Below are 22679 nucleotides of genomic sequence, written 5' to 3'. Positions count from 1 at the left end.
TATAGATAGAGAGCAGACTCTAAACCCTGAAGAGACTGAAAACAGACTGTCTCCAGGTGAATCCCCAAAGGAGAAGATCATCTGTTCCTCAGCACAGATGAATCTCATAGAAGAAATTAAAAAGGCTCTCACAAGAGAGCTAGAAGAAAAATGGGAAAAGGAAAGGGAGGCTTGGCAAGAGAGTCTGGAAAAGTCATCCCACTCATTTAAAAAAAGAGTGGATAAAGAAATCAAATCCTTGAAAAATAGGATTAGTGAACTGGAAACAGAAAATAGCTCTCCAAAAAATAAAATTGGTGAAATGGAAAAAAAAAATCCATAGAGGAAAAGAACTCAATTGGACAATTAGAAAAAGATATTTTAAAAAGTGAGTGAAGAAAATCCTTCATTGAAAATAAGAATCGAATACATGGAATTGAATGACTCAAATAGACAAGAAGAATCAGTCAAGCAAAACCAAAAAAATTAAACAATGGAAAAAAATGTGAAATACCTTCTTGGGAAAACAACAGACCTGGAAAATAGATTCAGAAGAGACAATCTGAGAATTGTTGGACTCCCAGAAAATTATGATAAAAAAAGAGCCTGGACACTTTCCAGGAAATTATCAAAGAGAACTGCCCAGAAGTCAAAGAAACAGAGGGTAAAATAGACATTGAAAGAATTCATCGATCACCTACTGAAAGGGATCCTAAAAGCAAAACATCAAGAAATATAGTGGCCAAATGCCAGAACCCTCAGACGAAGGAAAAAGTACTGCAAACAGCTAGAAAAAAACAATTCAAATAAAGAGGAGCCAAAATAAGGATTACCCAGGATCTAGCAGCATCCACATTAAAAGATCGAAGGGCTTGGAATATGGGATTCGGAAAGGATAAGGAACTTGGTATGCAACCAAAAATAACTTACCCAGCCAGAATGAACATCTTTTTCCAGGGAAGAAGATGGTCATTCAATGAAATAAGTGAATTTCACCTATTTTAAATGAAAAAAACAGAACTTAACAAAAAGTTTGATCCACAAACATAGAACTCAAGAGAAACCTAAAAAGGTAAAAAAAAAAAAAAAAAAAAAAAAAAAAAAAAAAAAAAAAAAAAAAAGAAAGAAAAAGATGTATAAAGAATACCTGTATATCTTGTTCTAGAAACTACATGTGGAAAGGGCATTGTAAAAGAAAAAGGGTATATCTCATGAAGAGGCAAAGGAAACCTATTATAACTGAGAGAAAGAATGGAGGGGAATGAATATAGGGGTATCTTATTGCCATCAGAATTGACTTTAAGAGAAAAATTTTAGACATATTCAATTTATGGTGAAACTTCTCCCACCTCATTGAAAAGTGAGAAAGGAAAACTGAAAAGGGAAGGAATAAACTAAGTGGAAAGGAATACAGAAACTGTGAGGGAAAGGGGTAACATAGGGGAGGAACTCTAAGGAGGGAGGAGGGATACTAAAAAGGGAGGGGTGTGAGAAGCAAGTGGTGCTCACAAGCTTAATACTGGGAAGGGGGGGAAGGGGGAAATAAGGGAGAAAAGCATAAACAGGGGTTAACAAGATGGCAAGTAATACAGAATTGGTCATTTTAACCATAAATGTGAATGGGGTAACTCCCCCATAAAGAGGAAGCGGTTAGCAGAATGGATTAAAAGCCAGAATCCTACAATATGTTGTTTACAGGAAACACACCTGAAGCAGGGAGATACATGCAAAGTAAAGGTAAAAGGTTGGAGCAAAATCTACTATGCTTCAGGTGAAGTCAAAAAAGCAGGTGTAGCCATCCTGATCTCAGATCAAGCAAAAGCAAAAATTGATCTAATTAAAAGAGATAAGGAAAGGCACTATATCTTGCTAAAAGGTAGTGTAGATAATGAAGCAATATCAATATTAAACATATATGCACCAAGTGGTATAGCATCTAAATTCTGAAAACAGAAATTAAGAGAGCTGCAAGAAGAAATAGACAGCAAAACTATAATAGTGGGAGATCTCAACAACTTTGAACTCTCAGAATTAGATAAATCAAACCACAAAATAAATAAGAAATAAGTCAAAGAGGTAAATAGAATACTAGAAAAGTTAGATATGATAGATCTCTGGAGAAAATGTAATGGAGACAGAAAGGAATACACTTTCTTTTCAGCAGTTCATGGAACCTATACAAAAATTGACCATATATTAGGACATAAAGACCTCAAACTCAAATGCAGTAAGGCAGAAATAGTACATGCATCCTTTTCAGACCACGATGCAATGCAAATTACATGTAACAAAAAGCCAAGGGAAAGTAGTATTCCAAAAAATAATTGGAAACTAAATAACCTCATACTAAAGAATGATTGGGTGAAACAACAAATCATAGACATAATTAATAACTTCACCCAAGAAAACAACAATAATGAGACATCATACCAAAACATATGAGATGCAGCCAAAGTGGTAATAAGGGGAAATTTCATATCTCTAAAGGTCTATTTGCATAAAATAAAGAAAGAGAAGGTCAATGAATTGGGTTGAAACTAAAAATGCTAGAAAAGGAACAAATTAAAAACCCCCAGTCAAACACTAAACTTGAAATTCTAAAAATAAGAGGAAAGATCAATAAAATTGAAAGTAAAAAAAAAAAAAACTATTGAATTAATTAATAAAACTAAGATTTGGTTCTATGAAAAAACCAACAAAATAGACAAACCCTTAGTAAATCTGATAAAAATAGGAAAGAGGAAAATAAAATTGTTAGTCTGAAAATGGAAAAGGGAGAACTCGCCACTAATGAAGAGGAAAATAGAGCAATGATGAGGAGTTACTTTGCCCAACTTTATGCCAATAAGTTTGACAACTTAAACTAATACCTTCAAAAATATAGCTTGCCCAAACTAACAGAGGAAGAAGTAAATATCCTAAACAGTCCCATCTCAGAAAAAAAGAAATAGAACAAGCTATTAATCAACTCTCTAAAAAAAAATCCCCAGGACCAGATAGATTTACATGTGAATTCTACCAAACATTTAAAGAACAATTAACTCTAATGCTATATAAACTATTTGAAAAAAATAGGAATTGAAGGAGTCCTACCAAACTCCTTTCATGACACAGACATGGTACAGATACCTAAACCAGGTAGGCTGAAAACAAAGAAAGAAAATTATAGAACAATCTCCCTAAAGAATATTGATGCTAAAATCTTAAATAAAATATTAGCAAAAAGATTACAGAAAATCATCCCCGGGAAAATACACTATGACCAAGTAGGATTTATACCAGGAATGCAGGGCTGGTTCAATATTAGGAAAACTATTAGCATAATCGACTATATCAATAACAAACCAAACAAAAACCATATGATCATCTCAATAGATGCAGAAAAAGCATTTGATAAAATCCAACATCCATTCCTAATAAAAGCACTTGAGAGCATAGGAATAAATGGACTTTTCCTTAAAATAGTTAGGAGCATATATTTAAAACCATCAGTAAGCATCATATGCAATGGGGAAAAACTGGAACCTTTCCCAGTAAGATCTGAAGTGCAGCAAGGTTGCCCACTATCAGCATTATTATTCAATATTGTATTAGAGACACTAGCCTCTGCAATAAGAGGTGAGAAAGAGATTAAAGAAATTAGAGTAGACAATGAAGAAACCAAACTATCACTCTATGCAGATAATATGATGGTATACCTAGAGAACCCCAGAGATTCTACTAAAAAGCTATTAGAAATAATTCATAACTTTAGCAAAGTAGCAGGATACAAAATAAATCCCCATAAATCCTCAGCATTTTTATACATCACCAACAAAGTCCAACAGCAAGAAATACAAAGAGAAATTCCATTCAAAGTAACTGTTGATAGCATAAAATATTTGGGAATCTATCTACCAAAGGAAAGTCAGGAATTATATGAGCAAAATTACAAAAAAACTTTCCACACAAATAAAGTCAGACTTAAATAATTAGAAAAATATTAAGTGCTCTTGGATAGGCCGAGTCAGTATCATAAAGATGGCAATACTCCCTAAACTAATCTATTTATTTAGTGCTATACCAATCAGACTTCCAAGAAAATATTTTAATGATCTAGAAAAATAACAACAAAATTCCTATGGAACAATAAAAAGTCAAGAATCTCAAGAGAATTAATGAAAAAAAAATCAAATGAAGGTGGCCTAGCTGTACCAGATCTAAAATTATATTATAAAGCAGCAGTCACCAAAATCATTTGTTATTGGCTAAGAAATAGATTAGTTGATCAGTGGAATAGGTTAGGTTCACAAGACAGAATAGTCAACTATAGCAATCTATTGTTTGACAAACCCAAAGATCCTAACTTTTGGGATAAGAATTCATTATTTGATAAAAACTGCTGGGATAACTGGAAATTAGTATGGCAGAAATTAGGCATGGACCCATACTTAACACCTTATAACAAGATAAGATCAAAATGGGTCCATGACCTAGGCATAAAGAACGAGATTATAAATAAATTAGAGGAACATAGGATAGTTTATCTCTCAGACTTGTGGAGGAGAAAGATGAACTAGAGACCATTACTGATCACAAAATAGAAAATTTTGATTATATTAAATTAAAAAGCCTTTGTACAAACAAAACTAATGCAAACAAGATTAGAAGGGAAGCAACAAACTGGGAAAACATCTTCACAGTTAAAGGTTCTGATAAAGACCTCATTTCCAAAATATGCAGAGAATTGACTCTAATTTATAAGAAATCAAACCTTTCTCCAATTGATAAATGGTAAAACGATATGAACAGATGATTTTCAGATGATGAAACTGAAACTATTACCACTCATATGAAAGAGTGTTCCAAATCACTATTGATCAGAGAAATGCAAATTAAATCAATTCTGAGATACCACTACACACCTGTCAGATTGGTAAGATGACAGGAAAAAATAATGATGAATGTTGGAGGGGATGCGGGAAAACTGGAACACTGATGCTTTGTTGGTGGAGTTGTGAATGAATCCAACCATTCTGGAGAGCAATCTGGAATTATGCCCAAAAAGTTAACAAACTGTGCGTAACCTTTGTTCCAGCAGTGTTACTTCTGGGCTTATATCTCAAAGAAATACTAAAGAAGGGAAAGGGACTTGTATGTGCCAAAATGTTTGTGGCAGCCCTATTTGTAGTGGCTAGAAACTGGAAATTGAATGGATGCCCATCAATTGGAGAACGGTTGGGTAAATTGTGGTACATGAATGTTTTGGAATATTATTGTTCTGTAAGAAATGACCAGCAGGATGAATACAGAGAGTCTTGGAGAAACTTACCTGAACTGAAGCTAAGTGAAATGAGCAGAACCAGGAGATAATTATATATTTCAACAATGATACTGTATGAAGATGTATTCTGATGGAAGTGGATTTCTTTGACAAAGAGACTTATCTCAGTTTCAATTGATAAATGATGGACAGAAGCAGCCACACCCAAAGAAAGAACACTGGGAAATGAATGCAAACTGTTTGCATTTTTGTTTTTCTTCCCAGGTTATTTTTACCTTCTGAATCCAATTCTCCCTGTGCAACAAGGGAACTGTTTGGTTCTGCATACATATATTGTATCTAAGATATACTGCAATAATATTTAACATACATAGGACTGCCTGCCATCTAGGGGAGAGGGTGAAGAGACTGAGGGGAAAAATCGGAACAGAAATGAGTGCAAGGGATAATGTTGTGAAAAATTACCCTGTCATAGGTTGTCAATAAAAAGTTATTATAAAATAAAATAAATTGACTCTGCATTTGTTTCTACAAATCTTTTTGCATTTATTTTATATGTAATATGTTTCATTCTTATATCACAACAACAATATTCATAGGCCACAATTTTCTGTAATAACGAAATTGTTGTATACCTACTTCATTTCTTTTTCTTTGCAATCATAAATACACATATATGTTTATATATATATACATACACACACATATACACAAATACACACACAGCTGCATTTTTCCACTCTTCTTGTACTCCTTGGAATATATACATATATGTATATATATGTGTGTGTGTGTGTGTGAAATATACATATATGTATACATATGTATGTATATATGTATGTACATGTGTGTAGCATCCCTAAGTCAATATTAATCATTAAAGAAATACAATTCTAAGACTCTCATTCATATCCATTAAGTTGGCAAAGATGACTGCAATGAAAAATACTGTTACTTTAAGCATTATGTATGTGTATTTATATAGTGAGTATTGGTTCAACTACTTAATGACTTAATGATTATTACTTAGGTATAGATTAAACTAGATAATCTCCAAATTCCCCTCAAATTAGAATCTATTCACTTATAATCATTTTCTTCTCTTTTGAGGATAACTATATAAGCATAATAGTTATACAATGGCCACTTCAAGTCAGTTTTGGATGTAGGTAGACTACAAAAGAAGAATCAAAATGAAATAATGTTAGTACATATCTCTATCTTTCGGTCAATCAATTAATCTCTCTCTCTCTCTCTCTCTCTCTCTCTCTCTCTCTCTCTCTCTCTCTGAATATATACTGTCTCTAACATTAAACTATAAATATTTAATAGACTGGGTTTTTCATGTTTTTCTTTTTCCTAATTTTCTTGGCAATATTGTCTAAGACATTCTTGTTCAAGGGAATGTTGAATTTTAAGAGACACTGAACTTCCTTCCAGTTCTGAAACTCAAGGAAATTCACTTTTGCAATAGATATTAGAATACAGGAATTGTGAATTAGAAGAAATTACTAATCAAATTCAACCACTGCTGATTAATTAATTTTGTGTCTATTGACAAGTCATCTGACTTATCTGAACTTTTGTTTTCTCATTTTTAAGTGATGAGACTACCACCTGTTTTATCCTTAGGTGATCAAAAAGTTTCTTCATGAAGAAAATATAATAATGCATGTAGCAATTTTTTCTAATTTGAGAGCATCATATAAATTTCACTTACATTTATTTCCTTGAAAAATTGTAAGTGAAACTTATATCATTCTCTCAAATCGGTAAAAAAAAAAAGCCTTGAGGGAGTTATATTCAGTCACAACTATCCAAGTTATTTGCCCTTTAATGTTTTCTCATTGACTACACTGCCACATTCTGCAGCTTATTGGGATCAGAAAACAGCTACAGAAGCTGTAGTTGTTCAGTCTTGGGATTTGTTTTTATGGCTTCTCTCACTATTCCATTAACAGTCTCTAATGTCATTCATTACATTTGACTTGAGGCAGTCTTTTCTTAGCCTGCTCCTAGGCAACCCTGAATCCATCACTGTCATCAATGGCCATCTGAGCATGAGGCTGTCCCATTACTGTTCATGTGGAAAGGGACTGGCTCCCATTTCATAGACTTCCTTGAGACCAAGTCTGATGACTCAGGGGAATCCAATGGAGAGGTTTTATTAATAAAAAGTCCACATCATCAAGTCCCCAGCTACTTGCAGTTTCCCACACAGCAATGTAGTTAACAGCCCTGTCATTTTTTTGCAATATATCCATGTTCTTTCTTCTCAGTTCCCCCATTAACTTTGAGAAACATCAAGATTTAAATCCAGGAAGGAGATAGTTGAGAAACTGGCCACCGATCATTAACTGGAAAGAGAAGGGGATGAAAATAGGAGCTTAATAGGAAAAGTCCTGAGAAGAGTTTACAAAGAATTTTATATCAATTTGAAAGTAATAGAAATATTATAAGTGAAAACTATTTTTTTTACAGATTTACAACTCAGTTTTCAGTGGGCAGGCTCCCTCTGGAATCGTTATCTGTCATGATGTTTCTAATTGAAGAGTATCTACAGAAAACATGTAAAATCCTTTGAGTAGAAAACTAAGCACTGAACTTATAGAGAGGTATCAGTAGCTCTCACTCACTTTGAATTCACTCAAAAGCCTATTTAGAACCTGAAACTTTCAAAGATATGAAAATTGGTCTTATCTCTTTTCTTTCCCTGGCATTACCATGCCCTTCAAACAGCTTAGACTAAAAGATATTCTAAGGTGGTATATAATCATGCCATTTTCCTACTCAAAAATCACCATTGGTACCCTATGAATTTAATATGAAATATATATTCTTTAACCTGTTATTCAGAGCCTTTCATGAACTAAAATAATTTTCAAGTTTTATTTTCCATGACTCCCTTCATACACTTTTATTTTCTAGTTTTCTGATTAGTGTTCCCTTTGAACCCTGATCCTAGAGTATGCAGGAATTTTATTGTTACAATAAAATAAAATAAAACAAAGAGGATCTGACATATATCTAATGATATGCATAATTATACTTATGTTGCATGTTAATTAGGCATAAAAGAATAAGAAAGCAGGCAAGCTGTTGTAATTATTATTACTTTCATACAGTCAACCCAAGCATTCCTTTGGTCATATGTGAGGATCAGAAAAAGAAGGAAATAGTAGAGTAGGAACCTTCTCTTAGAAAGCTTTAAAGATCCCTGAATCTATAAACCAGAATGAGATCATTCAAGTATAACATGGCCTAAGTGAGCTCATTCTTAAAATGTTTGCAGACATTCACTTACTCATCCCCTCTAAAAGATCTCATGCAAACACAAAGGGAAAAAGTATTTCTGGCTATATGTAACTGATGATAACTGTGTAATGATGAAGAGTTCAAATTTTCCAGGAAACTGAAAGAATTTGTGACTTGGAGGTTAGGTTACTGAACCAGAAATGGGTGCATATACAAAAGTAGTAACCCATTCTACACTTCCTTCTTTTGTTTTCAGTTGTAAGAAGTTAGAATTATTGTGTCTTTTTTATCCCTAACATTTATCAATAGTCTGTCACATGGTAGTTTCTTAATATATGGTTGTTGAGTTGATGTGCCTGGATTTGGCTCAATCTGCCTCTAAGAATCAGATAGAAAAAAATTCTGGTACCTTGTTTTCCTGAGAGTTATGACAGATATGAACATATGTCTGCCTCAGATCTTTTTGTTAATTATTTTCTTGTATCAATCAAATAAGTACTCATTCACAGGCAAGCTTAAATATCCAGGAGAGCCAGAAATTCTCTTGAAAGAAAGATCCTGGAAGGTTCTGTAGGTGGAGCCAAGATGGCAGAATAAAGCCAGGAAGCTGCTCAAATTCTCCCAGTTTCCCTTGAAAACCACATGAAACCAAGGCTCTAAACAGAGTCTGATGGAATGAAACTGCTCTCCAGCTCAAGATAGACTGGAAAAAATTCAAGAAAGGTCAGTCTCAGGGGCGGAGGCAAGATGGAAGAGAGCAGACATGACTTTCTCTGACCTCCTCTGACCTCCTCTCAAAGCAACAGTAGATTAAACCTCTAAACTGGTGTTGGAGTCAAAGAACTCACAAATATTGGAGTATAACACATTTCCAGAAGAAGAGAGCTTGGAAGAACTTCAGGACAGGCCTGTTTCAAATGGGCAGAAGGACAGGAAGCTGAGCCCAGACCACAGCACAAGGAGCCCAAGGCAAAGAGCTGGGGCAGGAGGCAGAGCATTTCAATTTCCACACTTCTGGGGATATTCTGTGAGCCTCTTGGGTTACTCTATCCTGATTGCAAGCATGTGATTTGGCAGATTTGCTACAAAAAGCAAATTGTAAAGCACTGAGCTCCAGAAGAATGCCGGACCTAGCCACAATTACCCACCACCAGAAGTCAATAAGCAGAACTGCCCCAGGGCAAACTGAACCAGCTGTCACTCCTTTTACTTAAAAGCATACCTCAAGCCTTAAAAATGAGCAAAAACCCAGAGAAACTCTCATTATAGACATTTTTTATGGAGAGAGAGAAAAACAGATCTCAAATCCTAAGGTTCCTAAAGGCAAACCAACTCCAGATGAAGCCTCAAAGGGAGATATAAATTAGTCCCCATTTCACAAGGCTTTCTTGGAAGATTGTATAAAGGAGCTTAAAAGAGAGTTAGAAGAAAAATGGGAAAAGAAATTGAGATCTTTGCAAGAAGAGATGGGAAAAAGTATATTATGACTCCCTACAAAATAAATTTGATAAAATGGAAAAAAGCATAAAACACCTCACAAAATAGATATGAAAAAGATAACTATTTGTTGACAAAATTTGTGAAATGGAAAAAAAAATTCAATGAACAAAACAATTAAAGTAGTTAAATACAAAAAAGGGCTAAAAAGGGTAGCTGAAGAAAACAATACACCAAAATTTAAAATTGAACAAATGGAAGTGAATGAGTCATTAAAACTTCAAGAATCAATAAAATAAAAAGAAAAAAAGAGGAAAATATGAAATACCTCCTAGTAAAAACAATTGACCTGAAAAAATAAAGATCTAGGAGAGACAGTGTAAAAATTATTGCACTTTCTGATGAAAAAATAACCTAGATATTAACTTACAGGAAATCATAAAGGAAAACTGTCTCAATGTCTTAGAATCAGAAGATAAAATAGCCATTGAAAGAATTCACTAATCACTTCCTAAAAGAGACTCAAAATTAAAACCCCAAGGAATATCATGGCTAAATTTCAGACTTGTCAAATCAAGGAAAAACTATTGCAGGAAGCCAGAAAAAATTCAAATGCTGAGGAGCCACAATTAGAATTACCCAGAACCTAGCAGTTTTCACCTTCAAGGATCAAAAGGCCATAAATCTGATATTTTGAAAGGCAAAGGAACTTGAATTATAGCCAAGAGTAAGCTATCCAGCTAAAGTGAGCATAATCTTTTAGGGGAGAAGATGAATATTCAATGATATAGGTGCATTTCACCTATTTCTAATGAAAAGACCTAACCAAAAAGTTTGATTTCTAAACACAGAACTCAAGAGAAGCATAAAAAGATAAAAAGTAGGGGGTAGAACCAAGATGATGGAGCACACACTTCATTCTGATCTCCCTTCTATCCTCACTACTAATTACCAACTTCAGCCTCAGAAATAGTGCTTGACTGGTAAAATCCATGAATACTGGAAGTACAACAAATTATCAGCTGAAGATAATCTGGAAGATTGCCAGAAAAGGTTTGTCCTGATTGGAGGTAGCAGGCCAGCATAGGCAGGGAGGCAGAACCAGAGGCTAGCACACTGAGCGGACCGGGCTGTGGGTGGTCTTCATGAATGAAAAATTTGTAGGAAGGACGCTACCACAGCTGGGCTGTTCTGCTTTCGTTGCAAAGCAGTAACTCAGCAGAAAAGTTAAAGCCAAAGATAGAGTATACTCTATGGCAGAATCTAACAGGATCTGCTATACCCAACTAACATTGGAAGTGACTCAGCACAGACCACAGCACAGCTGTGCAGCCACATTCTGCAGCACATGGCTTTTGCTGGAGCAGTTACACTTTTTCTAGGCAGGGGGCTTAGTGCGGGACAGCTACAAATATGTATAGCAGGGGGTGAGGTGGGAGGGGAAGGGCCCTGCTTGGGGCAATAGAACTTCCGCAGCAGTTATGCTTCCCAGGGCAGAGAAACTTATGGGGCTCTTCCCCAGGCAGTGCTGGTACACACAGTGGGCTTCTGCCTAGGGCAGTAACACTTTTGCTTCTCAGGTACTAGTCCCAGGGAAGCCACAGATATGCACAGCCAGGCTTTTCCCAGGGCAAAGACATTTCCAGTGCAGAGCTTTTCCCAGAGCATCCACAGCTCGACCACTCTTAGAAGCCTGTTTGCAGGACAGCTATTGTCCATATATCTATCCCTGCTCTGGAGAGGAAGTTGGTAATCTCCTTACCCTAAAACTAGACCCTAATGGCTTTTTAAAAATGAGTAAAAATGCCAAACAAATGCTAACCATCAACAGTTTTTATACAGAAAGAAAGCAGGTTTTCAACCCTGAGGAGACTAATAGCAGACAGTCTCCAGACAAAACCTCAAAGGGGGTTGTAACCTGGTCCCCAATACACAAGGCTCTTCTAGAAGAAATTATAAAAGTTCTAAAAAGAGAGTTAGAAGAAAAATGGGGAAAGGAAAGAGAAACTCTGCAAGAAAGTACAGAAAAGGCATATAATTAACTTAAAGAAAAATTTGATAAAGTGGAAAAAGAAAACAACTTCCTGAACTGTGAAGTGAAAAAGGTAAAGAACTCCCAGGGGGTACAGGGAAACAGAATTTGTGAATTGGAAAAGATAAAGAACTCCCAGGAATGTAGGATTTGTGAATTGGAAAAAGAAAATCACTCAATAAAAATAAATTAATGAAATGGAAAAAAAATACATAGAGCAAACAACTCATTTAAAAACTCAATTGGACATATACAAAAAGAAGTTAAAAAAAAGCTAATGAAGAAAATAACATTCAAAATCAGAACTGAACAAATAGAAATGAATGATTCATTGAGACAGCAAGGATCAATCAAGGAAAACTCCCAAAAATGAAAAACAAAAAAAAGGAAAAAAAAATGTCAGATATCTTCTTCGAAAAACAACAGACCTGGAAAATAGATCTAGGAGAGACAATTTGAGGATTATTGGACTTCCTGAAAATTATGATGAAAAAAAGAGCCTAGATACTATTTTACAGGAAATTATCAAAGAGAACTGTCCAGATGTAATAGAATCAGAAGGTAAAATAGGTATTGAAAGAATTCAACAAACACCTTTTGAAAGAGACCCTAAAATGAAAACTCAAAGTAATATTGTGGCTGAATTTCATAACTATCAGAGTAAGAAAAAAATATTACAAGCAGCCAGAAAAAAAAAATTCAAATACCAAGGAGCCACAAAGGATCACTCAGGAGCTAGCTGCCTCCACATTAAAGAATCAAAGGGCTTAGAATATGATATTCCAAAATGCAAAAGAACTTGTAATGCAGCAAAGAATAAACTACACAGATAAGCTCAGCATTTTATTCCAGGGAAGAAGATGGAGATTTAATGAAACAGGTGAATTTCATTTGTTTCTAATGAAAAAATGAGAGCTGAACAAAAAAATTTGACCTCCAACTATAAGAAACAAGAGAAGTAGAAAAAGGTAAAAAAAAAAAAAAAAAAAAAAAAAAAAAAAAAAAAAAAACTCCTGAGAACTGTATTTCTGTTACAAACATACATAAAGAGTGCACCTATAACTTAATTTTACTGATAAAATATTTAAAAAGGGGGAAATTGGAAAGTGGATAGTATCAGAAAAAGGGAAAAGGGTAGATAAAAAGAAGGAAACCACATCCCATAAAGAGGCAAATGAAACCTATCATATCTGAGGGAATTTAGGGAGGTGGAAGAACATTGTGTGAATCTTACTCTCATCAGATTTGGCTCAAAGAGAAAATAATTGACATATTTGTTTTATAGAAAGACTAGGAAAGGGAAAGGGAAAAAGGAAAAGACTAATAAGGGAAAGATATAAGAAAGGGGGAGGGATTCAAAGGAGATGGGAGGGATTCTAAAGAGGGAGAACTGTGTGGGGCAAGTGGTACCCATAAGTTTAATATTGGGGAAGGGGATAAAGGGGTAAGAAAAAGAAAATGATAATTATTATTATTAATTAATAATCTGGGGATAATAAGATGGCAGGAAATATAGAATTAGTCATTTTAATTGCAAATGTGAATGGGATGAACTCTCCCTAAAGCAAAGGTGGATTGCAGAATGGATCAAAAGCCAGAACTCTAAAATTCAGGAAACTCATTTAAAGCAGGAAGATTCATACAGAGTAAAGGTAAAAGGCAAGAGCAGAATATATTATTCTTCAGGTGAAGTCAAAAAAGCAGGGATAGCCATCCTTATCTCAGATCAAGCAAAAGCAAAAATTGATTTAATTAAAAGATGAGGAAGGAAACTATATCTTTCTAAAAGGTAACATAGACAATGAAGCAATATCAATACTAAATATATATGCACCAAGTGGTATAACATCTAACTTCTTAAAGAAGAAGTTAAGAGAGCTGCAAGAAGAAATAGACAGCAAAACTATAACAGTGGGAGATCTCAATCTTGCACTCTCAAAATTAGATATATCAAACCACAAAACCAATTAGAAAGAAGTTAAAGAGGTAAATAGAATATTAGAAAAGTTAGATATGATAGATCTTTGGAGAAAACTAAATGGAGACAGAAAGGAGTACATTTTCTTCTCAGCAGTTCATGGAACTTATATGAAAACTGACCATATATTAAGACATAAAGACTGCAAAATTAAATGCAGAAAGGCAGAAATAATAAATGCATTTTTTTCAGATAACAATGCAATAAAAACTACATTCAACAAAAAGCTAGGGGTAAGTAGACCAAAAAGTATTTGGAAACTAAACAAGCTCATCCTAAAGAATGATTGGGTGAAACAGCAAATCATAGACACAATTAATACTTTCACCCAAGAGAATAACAACAATGAGACAACAAACCAAATTTGTGGGATGCAGCCAAAGCAGCAATAAGCAGAAATTTTATATCTTTAGAGGCTTACTTGAATAAAATAGAGAAAGATATGATCTATGAATTGGGTTTGCAACTTAAAAAGCTAGTAAAAGACCAATTTAAAAAGCACCAATCAAACACTAAACTTGAAATTCTAAAATTAAAAGGAGAAATTGATAAAACTGAAAGTAAAAAAAAAAAACAAAACTATTGAATTAATGAGTAAACTAGGAGTTGGTTATGTGAAAAAAAACAATAAAATGGATAAACCTTTGGTAAATCTGATTAGAAAATGGAAAGAGAACAATCAAATTGTTAGTCTTAAAAATGGAAAGGGAGCACTTTCCACTACTGATGAGGAAATTAAAGCAATAATTAGGAGTTACTTATGGCAATAAATTTGATAATCTAAGTGAAATGGATGACTACCTTAAAAAATATAGGCTTCCCACATAAACAGAGGATGAAGTAAATTGCTTAAATAGTCCCATTTTAGAAAAAGAAATAGAACAAGGTATCAATCAACTCCCTAAGAAAAAATCACCAGGCCCATATAGATTTACCTTGGAATTCTACCAAACATTTAAAGCACAAATAATTCCAATTTTATATAAACTATTTGAAAAAATAGGGAATGAAGGACTCCTAAAAAATTCCTTTTATGGCACAGACATGGTACTGATACCTAAACCAGGTACATTGAAAACAGAGAAAGAAGATTATAGACGAATCTCCCTAATGAATATTGATGCTAAAATCTTAAATAAAATATTAGCAAAAATATTACAGAAAATCATCCTCAGGATAATATATCATGAACAAGTAGTATTTATATCAGGAATGCAGGTCTGGTTTATATTAGGAAACTATCAGCATAATAGAGTATATCAATAACCAAATTAAAAAAGCAACATATGATCATCTCAATAGATACAGAAAACCATTTGATAAAATCCACCATCCATTCCTATTAAAAACACTTGAGAGTATAGGAATAAATGGACTTTTCCTTAATTGGTCTACCTGCCATCTGGAGGAGAGGGTGGGGGAAAGAGGGGAACAATTGGAACAAAAGGTTTTGCAATTGTCAATGCTGAAAAATTACCCATGCTTATATTTTGTAAATAAAAAGCTATAAAAAATGAAAATTTTAGACTGAGAGTCAGAAAGACTTAAATTCAAATCCTGCCCGTGATATGTTCAACTCTGGGCAAATCATCTAACCACTCTCAGTCTTAGCTTCTGTACCTGTAAAATGGGAATAAAAATAATTTCTAAAAATCAAAAAAACATAAAAAAATGGTAAAAAGGAAACATCTCTTGAGAATGATATTTCTGTTATGGGTATACTTAGAGAGTGAGGGTAAAATTTGATTTTATTGTGATTATATAGAAAAGAAACTAGAGGTAGAAAGAGGATTATACTGAAAAAAGAAAAAAAAAGTGAGGTAAAATTGGGGAAATTACATCTCATGAAGAGGCAAAAAAGAGCAACTATAGTTGAGGGAAAAAAGGGAGGCGGATGAATGAACATTGTGTGAATTTTACTTTCATGAGATTTGGCTGAAAGAGAAAATATCAGACACATTTGGTTTCACAGAGAAACATGTTTCACCTTATAGGGATGTGGAAGGGGAAAGGGGAAAAGAAAGAGAAAGACTAATAAAAGGGAAATCAGAAATATTAGGGGAAAAGTATAAGAAATGGGAAGGGACTCTAAAGGGGGAAGGCTATTTGAGAGATACTGGAGAGGAGAGAAGGAGGAAAGGAAAAAGAAAATCATAACTTGGGGTAAATAAGATTGCAGGAAATATAGAATTAGTTATTTCCCAAATGTGAATGGGATGAACTCTTCCATAAAACAAAAGCAAATAGCAGCCTGGATTAAAAGCCAGAATCCTTTTAAAGGAGAGTGATGCATACAGAGTGAAGATAAAATCCTGGAGCAGAATCTATTATGCTTCAGATGAATATTAAAAAAAAAAAAAAGCAGGGGCAGCAATACTGATCTAGTTCAAGTAAAAGAAAAGATAGGTCTAATTAAAAGAGATAAGGAAGGAAACTATATGTTATTAAAGGGTACCATTAATGAAGCAATATCAATACTAAACATATATGTACCAAGAGGTATAGCATCCAAATTTGTAGAGGAGAAGTTAAGGGAGATGCAAGAATAATGAGACAGCAAAACTATAGTAGTGGGGGACCCCAACTTTGCTGTCCCAAAATTAAATAAATAAAACCACAAAATAAATAAGAAAGAAGTTAAGAAGGTAATAAAAATTTTAGAAAAGTTAGGTATGATAGATCTTTGGATGTATCAAAATTTGGAGAAAATTGAATGAAGACAGAGAGGCATTTTCTTTTTTCTCAGCAGTTCATAGAACCAAAATCAACCATTTATTAGGACATAAAAACCTCAAAAAATGCAGAAAGGCAAATATTGTAAATGCATTTTTTTCAGATCATGATGCAATAAAAGTCACATACAATATAAGGCCAAGAGAAAATAGACCAAAAATTAATAATTAAATAATCTAATTCTAAAGAATGAATAGGTGAAACAACAAATCATAGACACAATCAATAACTTCATCCAAGAGAATGGGATGTAGCCAAAGATGTGTTTAAGAGAAATTTTATATCTCTAAATGTTTACTTGCATAAAATAGAGAAAGAGAAGATCAATGATTTGGGCTTACAATAAAACACAAAAAAGTGCCCCAAAATTAAAAACCCTCAATTAAATTCTAAATTTGCTATTCTGAAAATAAAAGGGGAGATTAATAAAATTTAAAGTAAGAAAACTATTGAATTAATAAAATTAAGAATTGGTTTTATGGAAAAAATAAAAAAGAGATAAACATTTTAAAAATTTGATTAGAAAAAGGAAAGAAGAAAGTCAAATTGTTAGTGTCAAAAAATGAAAAGGGAAAACTTTTCACCAATGAAGAGGAAATTAGAATGATAATTAGGAATTATTTTGCCCAACTATATGTCAATAAATTTGATAATCTAAGTGAAATAGAGGAATATCTGCAAACACATGGATTGCACAGGTTAACAGAAGAGGAAATAAATTATTTAAATAGTCTCATTTTAGAAAAAGAAATAGCTCCCTAAGAAAAAATCTCCAGGCCAGATGGATTCACATGTGAATTCTACCAAACATTTAAGAACAATTTATTATAATATTATATAAATTATTTGAAAAAATAGGAAGAAGGTGTCCTACCAAATTCCTTTTATGACTCAGACATGGTGCTGATAGCTAAACCAAGTAGGATGAATAAGGAGGAAAAAATTAGAGATCAATGTCTTTCATGAATATTTATACAAAAATCTTAAATAAAATATTAGCAATGAGATTACAGAAAGTCATTCCCAGGATAACACATGTATTAGACCAAGTAGGCAGATCTGGTTCAATACTATGGAAATTATAAGCATAATTGAATATATCAATACCCAAACTAAAAAAAGTTATATGATTATCTCAATAAATGTAGAAAAAGCATTTGATAAAAGCCAACACCTATACATATTTAAAACAGGAGAGAGTATAGGAATAAATGGACTTTTCCTTGAAATGATCAGTAGTATCTATTTGAAACCATTAACAAGCATCATATGTAATGGGGACAAACTAGAACCATTCCCAGTAATATCAGGAGTAAAACTAGGTTGACCACAATTACTATTACTATTCAGTATCGTATTAGAAATGTTAGCTTTGGCAATAGGAAAAGAAAAAGAAATTAAAAGAATTAGAGTAAGACATGAGGAAACCAAATTATCACTTTTGGAAGATAATCATGGTATTCTTAGAGTATCCTAGAGAACCACCTAAAAAACTACTAGAAAAAATTCACAACTTTAGCTGATTTTCAGAATACAAAATAAATCCAAAGAAAATCATCAGCATTTTTATATATTGCCAACAAGTTGAACAGCAAGAGATACAAGAAGAAATTCCATTCAAAATTACTGCTAATAGTATAAAATATTTGGAAATCTATCTGCCAAGGGAAACTTAAGAACTATATAAACATAATTACAAAATACTTTCCACACAAATAAAGTCATATCTAATTAGTTGAAAAATTACCAAATAATCATGGATAGGCCAAGTGAATATAATAAACATGATAATATTTCTTAAATTAATCTACTTATTTAGTGACATACCAATCAGACTCCCAAGAAATTATTTTACAGACCAAGAACAAAAATAACAAAGTTCATCTCAAAAAACAAAAGGTCAAGAAATTCAAGGGAACTAATGAAAAAAAAAAAGACAATGAAGGTGGCCTGACTGTATGTGATCTAATATTATATTATAAAGCAGCAGTCACCAAAACCATTTGCTACTGGCTAAAAAAGAGAGTAGGTGATCAGTGAAATAGATTAGCATCACACATAAATGTGTTTATGTTAAACTCCCCTAAAAAGAGAAGGCAGATAGCAGACTGGATTAAAAGCCAGAATCCTACAATATGTTGTTTACAGGAAACACACTTGAAGCAGGGTGATACATACAGAGAAAAGCAGGCTGGAGCAGAATCTTCTATGCTCAGGTGAAGTAAAAAACAACAACAACAACAACAACAACAAACAAAAACAAAAACAAAAATCAGGGGTAGCCATCCTGATTTCATATCAAGTAAAAACAAAAATTGATCTAATTAATAGAGATAAGGAAGGAAACTATATCTTCCTAAAGGGCAACATAGATAATGAAGCAATATCAATTCTAAATATATGTGTACCAAGTGGTATAGCATCTAGATTCTTAAAGGAGAAGTTAAGAGATCTGCAAGAAGAAACAGAAAGCAAAACTATAATAGTAAGAGATCTCAATCTTGCATTCTCAGAACTAGATAAATGAAACCACAAAATAAATTAGAAAGGAGTTAAAGAAGCAAATAGAACACTGGAAAAGTCAGGAATGATAGATCTTTGGAGAAAACTTAATGGAGAGAGAAAGGAATATACTTTCTTCTTAGCATTCATGGAGCCTACCCAAAAACTGACCATATAAGGACATAGAGACCTCAAATTCATATGTAGAAAGGCAGAAATAGTAAATGCATGCTTCTCAGATTCAGAAGCAATAAAAATTACATTCAAAGAAAGCCATGGGAAAATACCCTAAAAAGTAATTGGAAACTAAATAATCTCATCCTAAAGAATGAATGGATGAAACAGCAAATCATAGACACAGTTAATAATTTCACCCATGAGAATGACAATAATGAGATACCATAATAAAATGTGCAGGATGTAGCCAAAGAGAATAATGGGGAATTTTATATCTATAGAGGCGTGTTTGAACAATATAAAGAGCAAATCAATGAATTAGGCTTGCAAATAAAAAAAGCTAGAAAAAGAGCAAATTAAAAACCCAAAATCAAACACGAATTAGAAATTCTAAAAATAAAAGGAGAGTTTAATAAAATTAAAATTAAAAAAAAATATTGAATTTGTAAATAAAACTAAGAGTTGGTTCTATGAAAAAATGAACAAAATAGATAAATCCTTGGTAAATTAGATTAGAAAAAGGAAAGAAGAAAATCAAATTGTTAGTCTTAAAAATGAAAAGGGAGAACTCGCCACTAATGAAGAGGAAATTAGAGCAATCATTAGGAGTTATTTTGTTCAACTTTATGACAATAAATTTGATAACTTAAATGAAATTGATAAATACATTCACAAATATATTTTGCCCAGATTAATAGAGGAAGAAGTAAAATGGTTAAATAGTTCCATTTTTAGAAAAAAAATAGAACAAGCTATTAATCAACTCCCTAAGAAACTATCCCCAGGATCAGATGGATTTATGTGTGAATTTTACCAAACGTTTAAAGAACAATTAACTCTAATGCTATATAAACTATTTGAAAAAAAATAGGGATTGAAGGAGTCCTACCAAATTCCTTTTATGACACAGAGATAGTGCTGATACCTAAACTAGGTAGAATGAAAACAGAGAAAATAAATTATAGACCAATCTCCCTTATGAACATTGATGTAAAAATCTTAAATAAAATATTAGCAAAAAGATTACAGAAAATCATCCCCAGGATAATACACCATGACTAAGTACTATTTATTCCAGGAATCCAGGGCTGGTTTAATTTTAGGAAAATAGTTGACATAATTGACTATGCCATTAACCAAATTAAGAAAAACATATGATCATCTCAATAGATAGAGAAAAAGCATTTGAATATATATATATATATATATAGTGCTATACCAATCAAACTCCTAAAATACTATTTTACTGACAAAAATATAACAACGAAATTCATCTGGAAGAACAAAAGGTCAAGAATTTGAAGTGAAGTAATGAAAATAAAATCAAATGGAGTTGGCCTGTCCTAAAACTATATTATAAAGCAGTGGTCACCAACACCATTTGATATTGGCTAAGAAATAGACTAGTTGATCAATGGAATAAGTTAGGTTCACAGGACAAAATAGTCAATAACTATAGTAATCTAATGTTTGACAAACCCAAAAAACCCAACTTTTGGGATAGGAATTCCCTATTTGACAAAAACTGCTGGTAAAATTAGAAATTAGTATGACAGATACTAGCCATTGACCCACACTTAACACCATTACCATAATAAGATGTAAATGGGTTTATGATTTAGGCATAAAGAATGAGATTAGAAATAAATTAGAAGAACTTAACTTAATTTACCTCTCAGACCTGTGGAGGAGGAAGGGATTTATAAACAAAGAAGAACTAGAGATCATTATTGATCACAAATAGAAAATTCTGATTATATCAAGTTAAAAAGCTTTTGTGCAAACAAAACTAATGCAGAAAAGATCAGAAGGGAAATAATAAACTGGGAAAACATTATTAAATTTCAAGGTTCTGATAAAGACCTAATTTCCAAAATATATAGAGAATTGACTCAAATTTATAAGAAATCAAGACATTCTCCAATTGATAAATGGTCAAAGGATATGAACAGACAATTTTCGGAGAATGAAATTGAAACTATTTCTAGCCATATGAAAAGGTGTTCGAAATAATTATTGATCAGAGAAATGCAAATTAAGACAACTCTGAGATACTACTACACATCTCTCAGATTGGCTAAGATGACAGGAAAATATAATGACGAATGTTGGAGGGGATGTGGGAAAATTAGTTCACTGATACATTGTTGTTGTAGTTGTGAATGGATCCAAGCATTCTGGAGAGCAATTTGCAACTATACTCAAAAAGTCATTAAGCCATGTATATATATCCTTTGCTCCATCAATGTTACTACTAGCCTTACATCACAAAGAGATATTAAAGAAGGGAAAGGGACACGTATACGCAAATACACACACACACACACACACACACACACACACACACACACACATATATTTGTGGAAGCCTTTTTCATAGTGCTAGAAACTGAAAATTGATTGAATGTCCATCAACTGGAGAATGGCTGAGTAAATTGTGGTTTATGATTATTATGGAATAATATTGTTCCATAAGAAATGACCAGCAGGATGAATATAGAGAGGCTTGGTGAGACTTACATGAAATGATGAGTGAAATGAGCAGAACCAGGAGATCATTATACACTTCAACAACAATATTATATGAGGAGCAATTCTGATAGACGTGGCTCTCTTCAACAATGAGTGGATCCAAATCAATTCCAATAGACCAGTAATGAACAGAACCTGTTACTCCTAGCAAAAAAAAAAAATCATTGGGAAATGAATGTGGACCACAAGATAGCATTTATACTCTCTATATTATTGTGTGCTCATATTTTTGTTTTCCTTCCCAGGTTATGTTTACCTTCTTTCTAAATCCGATTTTTCTTGAGTAGCAAGATAACTGTATAAATATGTTTACATACATTGTATTAAACATGAAATATATATGTCCACATTACACAAGAGCCCAAATTTTAACTAGTGCTTGTAGACATATCTGCATTTAAACCAAACACTGAATTCCATGAATGGAATCCAAAGTCATTCTTCCCTTTATATTGTTTCATTCTGAAAAATGTGTTCATTAAATTAAAATTTTCTCTTGACATTGGCCCTGATTTTCACAAACTAGGGTTTTCCTTAACATGACAATATATTATATATATGCAATCAAGTGAATATCTTTAACTATATTAGTTAATTGATCCATTTGCAATGCAAAATAAGAAGCTTTTAGTTTCTCAATTTTTTTATGTCAAAGGTCTTCAAACAAATGGGCAATTAACCTTTCCATCTTATCTGTAAATAAAACTTTTGAAACTGCTTTTTACAAAAAAAGAGTGATATTATAAGCAAATTAGAAGAACATAGAGTAGTTTACCTCTTAGATCTCAGAA

The sequence above is a fragment of the Antechinus flavipes genome, chromosome 1 (assembly GCF_016432865.1).
Source record: "Antechinus flavipes isolate AdamAnt ecotype Samford, QLD, Australia chromosome 1, AdamAnt_v2, whole genome shotgun sequence".
Classification (NCBI taxonomy): domain Eukaryota; kingdom Metazoa; phylum Chordata; class Mammalia; order Dasyuromorphia; family Dasyuridae; genus Antechinus; species Antechinus flavipes.
This window is presented reverse-complemented; position numbering follows the sequence as displayed.